At 41.5% G+C, this 14,172-nt stretch overlaps 1 protein-coding gene across 14 annotated transcripts in view; it reads right to left on the bottom strand.

The window, feature by feature from the left end:
• Positions 1-14,172, bottom strand: part of Dlgap1 (DLG associated protein 1) — an 852,341-nt gene that overhangs the window by 348,806 nt on the left and 489,363 nt on the right. The window lies entirely within an intron of this gene.

The following is a 14,172-nucleotide window of genomic DNA, read 5'->3' as shown; positions in this document are numbered from 1 at the left end:
TTGTTGAGGGATTACCTTCTTGTTTTTTCTAGGGCATTCCTTGTAACAAATATCCTGTTGTCTGAACTCACTTTGACTTCACAGTATCCAGCCCGCAGTCACTATGTTGCTTTGCATGAATAGCAAGTACCCATGCTCCAGGCTTGGGAGGTAGCATTAAACACAGAAGAACAGCCTTTTCGTTTCGTTGGCTTGGTCCCACTATGCTAATGAAAATTCAGGAAGAAACTCTTCATAGGGCCTATCCTACACACTTGGAGGATGTGCCTGGAAATAAGAAGCCACCTGCTTTCTCTGTGAGCACATGTCCCCTTTGAGGACCAAAGCTGGGATGAGAAACTATTCGAGTCATTTATGAGGATGGGCATGCCGGGGAATGAGTTAGCACACATGTTAAATCTACATTCCCGGGCTCTGTTCCAGATGGTCTCAATCGGGCCAGGCAGATCCTGAGAGTCTGTGTTTATCATTAAGTAATCAATTGATTTTTGATTAATCTATACTTATGTAGGAGGTAATTCTATTGCAACCCTTCTGGTATGGGAAATGATGTCTTGGGGCAGAATTGGAAGAGTCATTTGTTTCAGCTCAAATCATCTAAAGATCCCAAGAATCCTTCTGAATCCTTCTGCCCACATAGCTGAACAGCAGCTTAATAGAATTATGTTTTTTGAAATAATGTGTAATAAAGAAGTGTTATTTTTAAATGCAAATTAATTATTATAACAGCTAAGCTCCGTTAAGGAAGCCTAGGTTTTTTTTTTTTTTTTTTTACAGTACAGCTGATAAACATGATCCCAGTCAGGCCGTGCTTCTCCTGGCTTCCTGCCTTCTATTGGAGCACATCTCATTCAGCATTTGCTAGGTTGATAGTCTATGTCTTCTACCCTGTGCAGCATGGGCATGTGTCCTCAGGTTCTTCTCTGCATGCCCTTTCCATCTTACCTCTTGAAGTATTTTCTTACCTGCACTTTTCTCATAATGAAATCTGCCATGAAACACCCCAGACACCCACTCGTAGGCCTGTTACAGAAGTGGAAAGGTTGCCTGAGAGTGTGCAGAAATTACTTTCAAGGCTTTTTTTTTTTTTTTGACCTATCCACATGGCTGGATCAAAAAAAAAATGTTGGTTCCCATTTTGCAAGGCCAACATGAGACAGAGGTTGTCACAGCATCTTAAGGTGCTAGTATAGTGAACAGATAAGTCCCAGACCCAGAAATTCATGACATTCCACCTCCCACGGACTGCAAGAGTTACAAAGTTCTTCTGCACATCCCGCCCCCTTGCAGAGTCCTAGCCAATCACAGAAACAAAAAGTGCTCATATGCATTGTCTGCACCTCGTGGCAGATGGGAACAACCCCCACAAGGCTTGTGCCAGAATGAAGCTGCGATATCTGCCCCCAGGATAGAATGCTGAAGAAACACCCTAGGGAACAGCTCAGGCCTTGCTGTCACCAGGAAGCCATATCCTCTACTTCCTGTCCTTCCAGTGTGACCGAAAGGGAGTGGCTGATGACAAGGTGAAGTGCTGAAAGTGAAAAACGGAAGTGGAGACAAGGGCCACATTCACAGGAGATGGGTCTTGCATCTGACAAGTCTGTCTTATGGCTAAAAATAGATCCGAGGGCATCTGAAATCTTCTAGAAATGGCTCACCTTACCCCTAAACCACTCACTGCATAATGATTTGAGCACTCGATGCTAGGCAGTAACTGGCTAGAAACAGAACAACTGCTACCCAGATCGCTAGAAATAAAACCAGAAGAAACACACAGCTAAGATGCAGCATGGAAGGCAGGCATTACATAGTGGATGCAGCTAATTCTTATCATGGGGGTGGGGGTGGGGCAGCATTCAGAGAGCACACTGGTGATGGGACTGAAGGGGATGGAAGTTCAGGATGTGACATGCTGTCCACATGGTTTCTACCACTTACAGAAACATGTTCAATCTCTTTAGACTCAACTGTAACACATTTGACCTTGAAGTTAATATTTGATGGGGCTGATTTTTTCCATTTCAGAGGCTACCTATATTCTTTGTGGCATCACCTTCCTTATTCCATCATGTGTTCACTGAACCAGGAGCTGAGGGAGAAAAATGACAGGACATTTCAGATGGTTTCTACTACTGTGAGAAATATAGTCTGGGAGAAAAATAGAAATGAACGACACAGTCATCAAAGTCATAGAGTAGTCAAATGTTAGGTCAATGGGTTAGGTGATGGGTTAGGTGATGTTTCATCCATATCTTGACTCCATCTACCCTCAAGACCTCATGCCCACTAATGAGCTTGAGGGCTCTTTTCTCGTAACCTTTTTGGGTAAATTCATAGGCAATTCAGATATCAAGGTTGATTCATTCAAAACTTGTTAAGGAATAGTCTCTTGTTGGTCCTCATTATTCATGTCAGTTATCCTCTTTGGGTTTGCATCTGGGAGCAGGAAAAAAAAATAACCCAGCATGCATCTGGGCAGAAGTCTACTCTTCATGGGTGCTTTTGTTTCTGTTTTGAAAGTTTGCCCTCAAGGTAGCTGGGTCGATATTGGTCTTTTGTGTCCAGAGGCTTCTGAGAGAGGGTTCAGGGACATGGTGGATGGATGGGCCTTCTTGTAGACCCCTCTTTGTTGGTCATCCATTTTCTATTCATACAGAATTGAGGGACATGTGGAAGGATCGTGATGGATCTCAGCCTTTCAGCCTCAGAGGCTTTTTGCCTTCTGTGTCACTACCTTCCTTAGTGTGCAATGAACATAGAGACTCAACACTGATGCACTCATCCAGCTGACTGTCTTCTTGAAGGAGAAAAAACCTTCCCTTTAGTCTTTTACAGACGCACCGTATCAGCAGGTTGCTGTGCCGCTGTCCACTGGCAGCCGCTCGAAGCAGTCAAGTGGCCTCTTAAGCATTAATTGATCAGTTTGAATGACGGTACATGCATTTACTTTGCATCTTTGCAACTCCTGCTTATATAATACCGATTTTACACATCCAGATTTAGCCACCCAACGTGTCCATCTCTGAGATGTAGTGTTAAATTAGAAGTCACCAAATTTGGCAGTGCAAATCAGTTTTGCCCAAAGTGATGGGCTGTATCCACAACATTCACATATTAAACCTGATACCTTGTATGTCTAGGAGACCCCCAGACACTAAGGCAGAGCCAACATATTTCTATTTGATATGAGAGTCTAGAAAGGGACACATATCATGGGCACTGAAACAGATGCCTTCACTATCATCTGGCTCTGACATATTTACTAGCCAAGCTCCTTGTAACAGACTTTTTTTGACTTTCTATACTGAGGTTTCCTGAAATGTACAGTATGAAGAATATTGGGCTGTTTTTATACACACAGGAATTGTTGCAAAGAATTGTTGCTAGTGTGTGGTAGATGTCTCACAGTGGGTCTGAAACAACAAATCTTATGTTGGAGATAATGCAGGTCTGCGAATGGTTTATTTCTCAACACAGTGTCTCTTTACGTCAGGCAGATTGGTATCAAACAGTTGGCACTCCTGCCTCAGCTTCCTGAGGGCTGAGCTCATAGGAATGCATCATTATAACTTGATTGAAGGTTTTCATAACAACACAGGAACTTTGCAGATACAAAGGTCCACGATTTGGGGTGCATCCAATCGCTAGACATTCTCATTTAATAAGGTGGGTGGTCATTCACAGATGCCTGTGCAGCCTCAGATAGGAGAGTCAGTTTGAGGGAAAACGCAGCCGGGCACAGGGAGAAGAAGAGAGAAGAATATCTCTGAGCTCCAAGGGCTTTTAAGGAGCAGCACTCATGAGAACCGGGAGAGTAATTCTCTCGGTGATGGAGGCGTTGCTGCAAAGCTGTGAGCTTTTGGTGTGTGGTGGGTTTGGGGATCATGAGAACACGTGTTTCATGAGGGAGACACATTTGTCTATTTCATTCATCATCATGCCTCGGGAAACCAGGAGAATGTCTGGCAGAAAACATTGGCTTAATTAATATTAAGTGAGTGAAGTTAAGCAGGCAAGTGCAGGCAGTTCTTGGAAGTGCAGTTCCTACTTGCTTGTAAGTGTAGGTACTGGAAGAAAGGAGGGGTGGAGGAGAAATGAGGACCGCAAGACCAGACCACGAGAGACTCTGGACTCCATGAGGAGGTCTTTGATATCACTCTAAGAATGCTGTGAGGCAGATAGACCCTTGGGGTAAATGCATGGAGTGGTAAGATTCACACTGTAAAAGTGCCACCCTGGCTCCTGGTGGGAATATATCACAGTACACCACAGGGGTCAAGAATGAACACACCTAGACCAGGATGCAGGTCACCGGGATGCACACTGATGGTGAAGGTGGTGAGGAGGGGCCCAGGTTGAGTCACGCTATACTTGTCTTGGGGGAAGAGGGGATCGGGAGAAGAGCTAAGCCATTGGCAGTGGGGAACTGGGTAGGTAAAAGACAGTAGATGTGTGTAACTGAAACTCAGGTGATAATGACCTAGATATGCCTGTAAAGGAATATATGCTTAAAATGTGGTAAACATAGTATACATTTCAGAAAAAGGCCTGAGGACAATTTCTGTTTGCATATATTAAAAATAGCCTTAAATCTAATGTGCCTTATAGAAAAGCATATCTGTGTATCTGTGGAGTTGATGCTTGTTGCGTGGTATCTTTCCTCTGCATCACACAGGGAGAAAGAATTGAGAATAAAAGGGAGTATTAAATAAAATGGAACAGTGGTCACAACAGCCATAAAACAGTGAATATGCTTAACTCTTGGTCCTTGTGGCCCATAGAGATAAATCCCTCAATTCCAGGTCCCCAACAAACACTTTCTTTATGAGAACTTACATTTGTAAAACTTCCTCCTTCTGCAGCGTACATGATCCATAGCCTGTGAGTGGTTGTCCCTTAACACTAGTTTCTGACAGTCACTCTCTTATGCATCCCCTCTTTTAGGTACAGAGCTAACCTGTAACTCAATGAGATTTTCAGAAATAGCCACCAAGACAAATAAAAGATATGTTGGCTTATGTTACAGTCTCTTGCTCCATTGCTCTAGACGAGGCTAGTGACCTCTAGAATATTGTGAGGATACTCGAGCAAGTCCATGGAGATATGCACAGTAATACACCAGGGTCTCCTAAGAATATGCACTGTGAATTTCTCAGCCACGTCTTTGACCATTTGAGTGTTCCTATGAACTTCTTAATGGAGCCTCATGGGATGTTGTGCCAGAACATCCACACAAACCATTCCTGATCTACAGAAATTGTTTGGGGTTAACAAATGATTATTGTTGTCTTAAGTTGCCCAGTTTCAGGACAGTTATTATGTTGTTGGGAGCTGGAGCCCTTGAAATCAGTCTTTGAACTAGGAACTGCCTTACTAAGCAGTGTTAGGAAATGAAATCATTGTTTGCCTTGGATAAGTCTTTTCTTTCCTCGGTCTTCTAATGGTAAAGGTGTGAAAAGCAATAATTTTAATCAAAATAAGTAACACCTAGTTCAGTTAAAATTAAGTCCTGTGAAATCGGTCCTTAAGAAATCAAATGTTGGCACTGCAGGTAACCATAGAAGTATCTTTAAAGAGATGAGTCTGTCCTAAGATAGCACACCATTTTTTTTTCATGAAAACATCCTTTTTTATTCACACAGAGTTCTGGAAAAATCACCTGGCTTTGAAACCTTGTCTGTTTGTGCCTTTCACGGCACCTTTCAAGAGAAATCTACAGCACATATAATGAGCAGACGAATTTAAGTCAGTGAAATAATTTCTCATTTCCTGACTTGTATGAAATGAAAACATTTCCACAATGGGGTGTGGGTGTTGGTGAGGGGTGAGTTGCTCCTAGTCTGTCAACGAACTTGGCTGGATCAAATGAGCTTTTATACATTCACAGTGGAGAAAGCAGCACACAGAGGCACCTTTCTCCTTGTTTCACGCTGTCTGGATTTGTAAGGCCAAGCAAAAGCATGGTCTCTGTCAGACTGACTGTCTGTAGTAGAGCAGAGAGTGATGCCTGTAGGGGCTGGGGTTCACCCCCGGGGGGGCGGAGACCATTAAATAAGGGGAGGAGTAATCCTTTGCTTTCATAGCTTAGGTTGCAGGTGTGTGAGCACTCTCAGGAGGCTAAGTGGCCTGCAGAGAGAGAGAGAGAGAGAGAGAGAGAGAGAGAGAGAGAGAGAGAGAGAGGGGGAGGGAAGGAGGGAGGGAGGGAGGAAGGAAGAAAGAAAGAAAGAAAGAAAGAAAGAAAGAAAGAAAGAAAGAAAGAAAGAGAAAGATAAAGAAAAGAAGGAAGGAAGGAAGGAAGGGAGAAGGAAGCCTTAAGAACTGGATAAAGGGTTGGAGAGCTGGCTCAGCACTTAAGAGCACGTGCTGCTCCTCCAGTAGGACCTGGGTTCAATTCCCAGCACCCACACAGCAGCTCAAAAATATCTGTAACTCCAGTTCCAGAGGATCTGGTTCCTTTACAGTCATACATGCAGGTAAAACACCACTGTCCATAAAAAAAATAATAATAAATCCTAAAAAAAAAAAGAACTGGATAAAATTCAGAACAGGCCAAAGGAGAGTAAGTTGAGCAAAGGCTGATTCCTAGAAACTAAAGATGGGGACTTTAGAGCAAAGGGAAAGACTGTATGATAAGTCTGGAGGCTCGTGGGATTCAGAGCTAGAGATAGCTTCTCGCTGCCAACACCGCTTCCTCTCTGTAACAACAAAAGCCTTTTCTACATAAATTATATTTGCTTTTTCTGGAAGGACAACTAACATGATAAATGCAGCTCTTTTGCAGCCCCAGAGAAAATCCCACACAATGATGACATTCAGATAAATTTCAGGATTGATTTATTTATTCCTATTTATCTATTTTTTTGAACAGGGTTGGTTCTCTTACATCCCAGTTGTCCTTGAACTCATTATGTGGCTGAGGATATCCCTAACCTTCGGAGTGTGGAGATTGCAGGTGTGTGCTTCTGTGTTGGTTTATGGGATCTGGGGATTTCACTCAGGGTGCTGTGCATATTAAATAAGTACTCTTATTAACCGAGCTTCATTTCCCAGGCCCCAGGTCTCTCATAAGAGAGAGAGAACATGTACAATGAAGATCGAGGACTTTGAAATCAGACCGATTCTCTTTCTTCTTTAGTAAGCTAGTGGCTCTTGGGTTCCGATGCTAGCATTTAATGAGTGGCTCTGTCACATACTAGGTTCGGTGGCCCAGTAAGCTCAATACAGGTTCCTGTTAGATTTCTTTAACAACCCTCTGTGGTCTGAATGTGTCCCCCAGGATTGTGTTTTGGAGGTTTGACTCTTAATTCAACAGTGTGGGGAGGTAGAGTCTTCAAGCCGTGATGAATTCAAGACAGCTCTGTCCTCATGAATGACTTAGTACTATTACCTCGTGAGTACGTTTTATACAAGGGGGTTTGGCCTTTCCTTCTGTTGTCCATTTATCCCTCTTCCCTGTTGCCTTCTGTCATGGGATAGTGCAGAAAGAAGGCTTCTGTCATATGCTGGCATTTTCAATATTCAATTTTTATTTTGGTAATACATATCTGTGTTTAGAGGATCAGGGGTAACATGCACATGGGGGTGCAAGTGCCTGTTGAAGCCAGAAGAAGGCTTGAGTTCCCTGGAGCTGGAGTGACTAAGGGTTGTGAGCTGTTGCAAGTGGGTACTGGGCAATCAAACTCAGGTCCTCTGCAAGAGCCATAAATACTTGTAACCATTGAGCCATCTCTCCAGGCTAGATGCTGGCTGGCATCTTTGGGTCAGACTTCCTATCTTCCAGAACATAAGATATGTATGAATAAGCTGGGCGTGGTGATGCACACCTTTAATCCCTGTACTCGGGAGGCAGAGGCAGGCGGATTTCTGAGTTCGAGGCCAGCCTGGTCTACAAAGTGAGTTCCAGGACAGTCAGGGCTATACAGAGAAACTCTGTCTTGAAAAACCAAAAAAAAAAAAGAAAAAAGAAAAAAAAAGAAAAAAAAGATATGTACGAATATATAATTAAATGTGTTAGATATTCATATATAATTTTAAATGCAAGTTTATAATTTATTTAAATGTATAATAGATGTGTATAACAATATTACTTTTGATATTTTATTACAGCAACACAAAATAAACTAAGGCCACCCTTCTGAGTGTTGCAGTCACTCCAATTTATGTCAAACCTGAGGCAGAGAGGCCACATCTTAAAAAAAAGTTGTTAGTATGTGAGTGTGTGTGAGTATGAGTGTGTGTTGTATGAGTGTATGAGTGTGTGTATGAGTGTGTGTGAGAGTGAGTATGTGAATGTGTATGTGTGAGTGTGTATGAGTGTGTAATTGAAGAGCTTGGCTCAGGAACTTTGGAAAATTCCAACAGACCCCTCCCCTCCTGGAAGAGAACCCCTTATGAAGGATTAGGCTAATTAACATTCCTCAGACCTGGGGCTGAGCAGGAGAGGGGAAGGGCAACCATCAGCCACCTGCAGGTGCTGGAGACCTAGAGTGCTATACACACATTCTACAGGATGGACCAACGTTGGCCACCTATAGACAAGGGAAGTCCTTGTCACCTCATTCCCTTCAGTTTAGAAAATCACACTGTTCTGCCAATCACATTGTGCCAAATGGCTGCTGCTCTGAAAACTGTGTAAAAGCTTTCCGAACTAGCTGTGTGGGGTCACCATCTCTCCTTTGGGTGTAGGATGACCCTAACTCGTTGGAACAATAAATTCCTCTTGCTTTTTGCATCGAATTCTGGCTCCATGTCATTCACTCAGGGGGTCCCTGGTAAGCTAAGGCTCGCCAGAGTCTTACATTATTGAGTATGTGTGAATGTGTGTGAATGTGTGAGAGTGTGTATATGAGTATGTGAGTGTGTATGTGTGTGTATGTGTGTATGTGCAGGTGTATGTAAGCCACCGTTTACCTGTGGAGGTCAGAGGACTGCACTGTGGCATTGGTTCTCTTCTTCCACCTTTACACGGACGCAGAGGATGGAGCTCACACTGTCAGGCTTGTGCACAAATCAACTATTTTTACCTGTGTGGCCATCTTGCTGGCCCCAGAAGTTAAATCATTTGTCTAGGACATAAGGATTAGAAGGCCTGGGGTTTGAAGAAAGCCATGAGCTTTGGCTGTGTTTTGCGACCTCCAATCTGGAGAAGGAAACTGAAGAGTGTCAACATTACAGGAAGGGCCGGCAGGCAGAGGATCCTGGCTCACAGATGACTTTCAGCCTTGGAAATAGGTTCCGGGAGGAGTGAACAAATCCGCTATTGACCAAGTTTGACTTAGGAAAGGGCTGTGGTATCAGCCTCCCTTGGTCCAAAGATAATGAACTCCAGGAAGGCCAGGGTGAAGTACAGGGGTTCTTTTCAGGGAGAAACGGAGCCTGAAGCCAGAGTTCCCGCCTGACACCATCTGTTCTGGGCTTTTTGTTGTTTAGATGAAGAAATTCATTCTGACCAGGACCAGAAATTCATTCTGACTAACACATAAGACACAATAAATGTTTCTTAAATCAAGATAGTATTTTTAAAATTATTATGGAATTTACTGGTTTTGTAGAATCTTAGAAGCCCCACCCCCATATGTAAATATAGGTAGTGTTTAGAGTTGGCATGTGGTTCTCAGCTGGGGGCCAAGGATGGGACTCAAGAATAGTGACATGCTCAGGCTATTTTTGCCTACAGCAGCTCACGATGCAGCTGCGGAGGCTAAACCCCAGTGCTGACTTTTCTACCTTCTTCCTATTCACTTAAAATAAAAACTGGTTTCCCCTGTTTGTTCTTGCCCCCATTCAGGGTTACTATCTCACACCTGTTTTGTTTTGTTTTTGTTATTTAGGCCTCTGAGGCCAATCTTATATCTTAGACATCTTTCCTTTCTAAATCTGCACACCTCAGTCATTTTCTGAGGGAAGGATCAAAGAGGCTAAATAGACAAATAGGTAGTTTTGATGAAGGAATGAAAAAAAGAAGAAAAAGAAAAAAAAAAAAAGAGAATCGTGCCAGACTCGGCATGGATGTTGGGATGTCCAGCTGTATAGACGGTTGGTCTTCAGCAATTTCATGGTGACAGACTGTAGGGAGTCTGGTCTCATCACAGAGGTTATTCATGCCCAGGTTTGAACAGTGACAAAGCACAAAGGTGGAGATTATCTACTGTGAAAAAGATGTGCTCATTTCGAGCCTGGCATGAGGGAAGGAATTCCACGGGCAGGGACCAGCCACGGAATTTGCAAATCAGTAAATCGGTCAACCCACGGAAAGGCAGATGACACCCCTCAGAAAAGATGCTATTCACTACACCTGAGGAAGTCTGGCATGGGCAATGAACACAGACTCAAGGCCAGCACTCCACCATCTCATATTGGTTTTTTTTCTCACTGGTTCTATTTACTAATTTGAAAAAGAAATGCAAGTGGACTGCTTCCAGCCTCTCTGTGGCTTCCTGTCTCCCCAACATATAGATCTTGGGTTTAGAGAGATGAACACTGTCCCTCCTGAATTGGTTGTTAAAGCCATCTTGTAGAGGACTGATTCTAACCTCAAATCTTAATACTTATTAATGTGTTTGATGTCAGTATTTAATGTCAATAGTTTTCTGGTTAAGGAGCTTATGGCCTTGGGCAATTTATTCATTTTCCTGATTATGTTGCTTTCATAACTGGGGTTAAAAGGATGAGAAATAACAACCTTTAGCCTCCAGTGTTATCTTATTCTACACCGTTAGCTCTAAGGATAGCCAGAGACATGATGACACTCTGTGGATTTCTCTGGTACATGAATGACTGTGTCTGACAATGTTGGGGACAGACATGTAATGTGAGGCTTGATTCGTTGTCAGACTAAATAAAGCTGAAGACTCAGTAATGTATCAATTATAGTAATGTATCAATTATCGTTTCCATAAGTAGTAATGAAGTAATTAAAAGTTAGCATTTCATACATGAAGTCAAACATTAAGAAATTAATCACCTCCCAAGCCAAATTAAAATAAATAAACTTGTCACAATATCCTTTCATAGAGGACTTCATAAGAGATTTTTTCTACTTCTATTATGTTTAATGTTTTAAATAGATTTTAAAAATGGGTTGAGTGCATATTAGTTTTAGCTTCAGAAGATATCGTGTATATTTAAGAGGCATTTAACTATTATAAATTATTTTGATGAATTAAAAATGTCAATACTGAGTTGTATATTCTAAAAAATTTTATTAGTTTAATAAAAGAGAAAATATTATGTAAAACAAAAAAGAAATATAGATGAGGCTCTCTTGAAGAATACTGAATGAAGTTTAGAAGTTTACCTTATTGAATGTTTTAAAATGTTTTATCTTGGTAATAATGAAATCAAAACAAACCAAGTAATGAAAGAAGCTTATAATATAATAAAAAAATAAAAAAGAAGAAATTAATCACATCCTAAGCCGAATCAAAATGCATTTGATCATATATACCTATATATGCTTTAATACTTAATTTAATTATTTAAATTATAAAATCACTCGAGGAGGGCTTGAAAGACTTTCAAATGCACAAATAAAAAAACTCAATTTTTATATAAAAAAAGGTGTTACTCTTATTTATGTGCCTGTATTCATGGGCATGTGCCTCTGTGTGTGTGTGTGTGTGTGTGTGTGTGTGTGTGTGTGTGTAGATTCCTCCAGAGGCCAGAAGAGAGCACTAGTCTAGAGCTGGAGTTAAGACAGTTAGCCTCCAGACCTGGGTGCTGTGAACTGAAGTTTTGTCCCTTAAAAAAAAAATAGCATATATTCTTGATCACTGAGCCATCTCTCCATCTTCCACAAATTACTCTTTAAAGCAGTTTTTCTTTATGGAAGAAAATTATTACATATTAAAAGTAATCAGACCTATAATCAAAGCCTTTCTGGAAAGTCCTATCATTTTTCTTATGGTCCTGAAGTTACTCTTAATTGAAGGTTCTGACTTGTTGCTAATAAAGGATGCCAGAAACATCTGAGTCATGGCTAAAATTAACACAGAACTTTGATGGAAAGGAAAAAAAAAAAAACTTGCGTGTTTCAGCATTCCTCTCATTTATCCTCTGACATGGCGTTTCAGGCATCACCGCTTTAATCTGAGGAAGTATTTGTAGCTTTCCCATCACCACGTGGTGTATTTAGGGACGGGTCACTCAGAATAAATGGGCTAAAGCTCTTGGTCTATTTCGAGTGGACCCACATCTGTGAGAAGGCAGCTGGAGAGTGGGAGGTTGGGTCTCAGTGACCTTCTCCTGCAATCTCCGAGGCACCGTGCTTCCATCCCAGCTGGATCACTGCCATTAGAATTCTGGAACTATTGGACTGAGTGTCCTAGAGACTGTGTTTATGGCAATCCAAGGTACTTTCAGGGGTCAAGTCGAAACTCCTTTTACACCTGTACACATCTAGCTAATAATTTAAAGATTTATTTTTCTTTTATGTGTATAGATGTTTGGTCCGTACCACGTGCTGCAAGTGGCCTCATTTCCTTGTAGCACTAACCTGAAGCCTTGGATTTCTTGAAACCTTGCAGCATCTTTGAGTTGTGGGAGTATTTCCTTAAGCTCCAGGCCTCAGGCTAGGGTGGAGTGGGGTTCTCTTGTAACTTCTGCTTAGCCAGCTCTTTCCAGTCTCTGCAACTAATTTCCCAGTTTAAATTCCTTCTCTTGAGTCAGATAACATGGGTTCTATTTTTCTCACAGGATCCTATTACTTTAGTATAGATAATAAATAACACACTCATATGCATATATACACACACACATATATATAATACACATCTACATATATGTATGCATACATGCACACAGTGTTCTAATACACACATATATAATTTACACTGTATATTATATATTATAATACATAATGCATATTATATAATATCGAATTCATTATATATATAAGATTGAGTTGTATTTATGTGGCTGACCTAGCACAATGTGTAACTATTTGCTGTTAATATCACAGCAAACATTTGGTTTGAATACTAGCTTATCCTTTGCTCTCAAAAGGAAGTTTGTTATTTTCTATCTTTCTGAGATCACTCATAACCTAAATAAGGTGTTAGTAATAATTATACTAAATAGTAGCATGAATCCTTCTGGTCTTCCTGAAGACCACCTGTGAACACATTTGCAGTCTACCAGGAAACGTTGTCTTTCTATGGAAAACGAATTAATTTATATAAATCCTGTGATACAGGAGGTGTAGAACATACCAGATGTACCACAGACTTTTAACAAAGCCTGAACTCAGGGCAGAGGGAGAGGTATTTTCCATATTAGAGGTATTTTCACATCAACAAATATTTCTATGCTCAGGAACAACTTGGTAAAGACTCTTCACGAGTATATTCACCACTTAAAGAATAATAGCTTCGCCACCTCTAACGTCCTTCCGAGAGTAGTTAATTGTGACAGAAAGTCTCTCCCACAGAAGCAAAGACTGCATTTCATCATTTATGGAGAGGCATGTTGGCATTCTGTTGGCTCCAAATTAAGGGATAGAATAACACATTTCGGTGTTTACACACGGAAGTACTTTCTCTTGGAATGATTCTCCCCTCTGCTGTTTATTTTCTTAAATCCTTTCAACCTAAGGTCAGTTGGCACCCTGTTATGGAGTCCAATTCTCTCTGGCATAGTAGAGTCTTCTGGAAACAGGGCTGCCCTCAGGGGCACTCAGCAGGTGAAAGTCTACACTTGCTTAACTCTTAGATTAGCTTGGCTCTTTTCTACTATGCGCTAAGGTCTGGGAGAGCAGGGAGTGTTTCAGTGTTGCCTAGGATCATTTTCCTAGTATAGGGCACAAACTAAACAACACACCACGGGTGCGTATGAATGACAGCAGTAACGAGCACCTCTGAAGCTTAGAAATGGCTTTGCTGCACATGAACCATCTCTGATGGGCGAGCTCCATGGCCCTCTGAATCCTGCTTCTATACGACGTGGCTGGAGGAAAATTAATCCTGTAAAGACCATCTTCTCCTTGCCAGCCCTTCCAAAGGACTGTTCCTTTAAATTTTCTAACTGTAACAACACTACTAAAGGGAAATTTTGAGAGGTCAGCAGCTTCAAGGATATTCATAGACATCAACATTAATAAGCTGTAAGAAATGACAGCCAACCACATGCAAATGAGAAGCTCACAGGAGAATCCAACCTGGGATAGAAGATGCTGGG

Source organism: Mus musculus, chromosome 17 (assembly GCF_000001635.26).
Source record: "Mus musculus strain C57BL/6J chromosome 17, GRCm38.p6 C57BL/6J".
NCBI lineage: Eukaryota > Metazoa > Chordata > Mammalia > Rodentia > Muridae > Mus > Mus musculus.
Note: the sequence above shows the minus strand (reverse complement) of the source record. Positions and strands in the feature narration are given on the sequence as shown.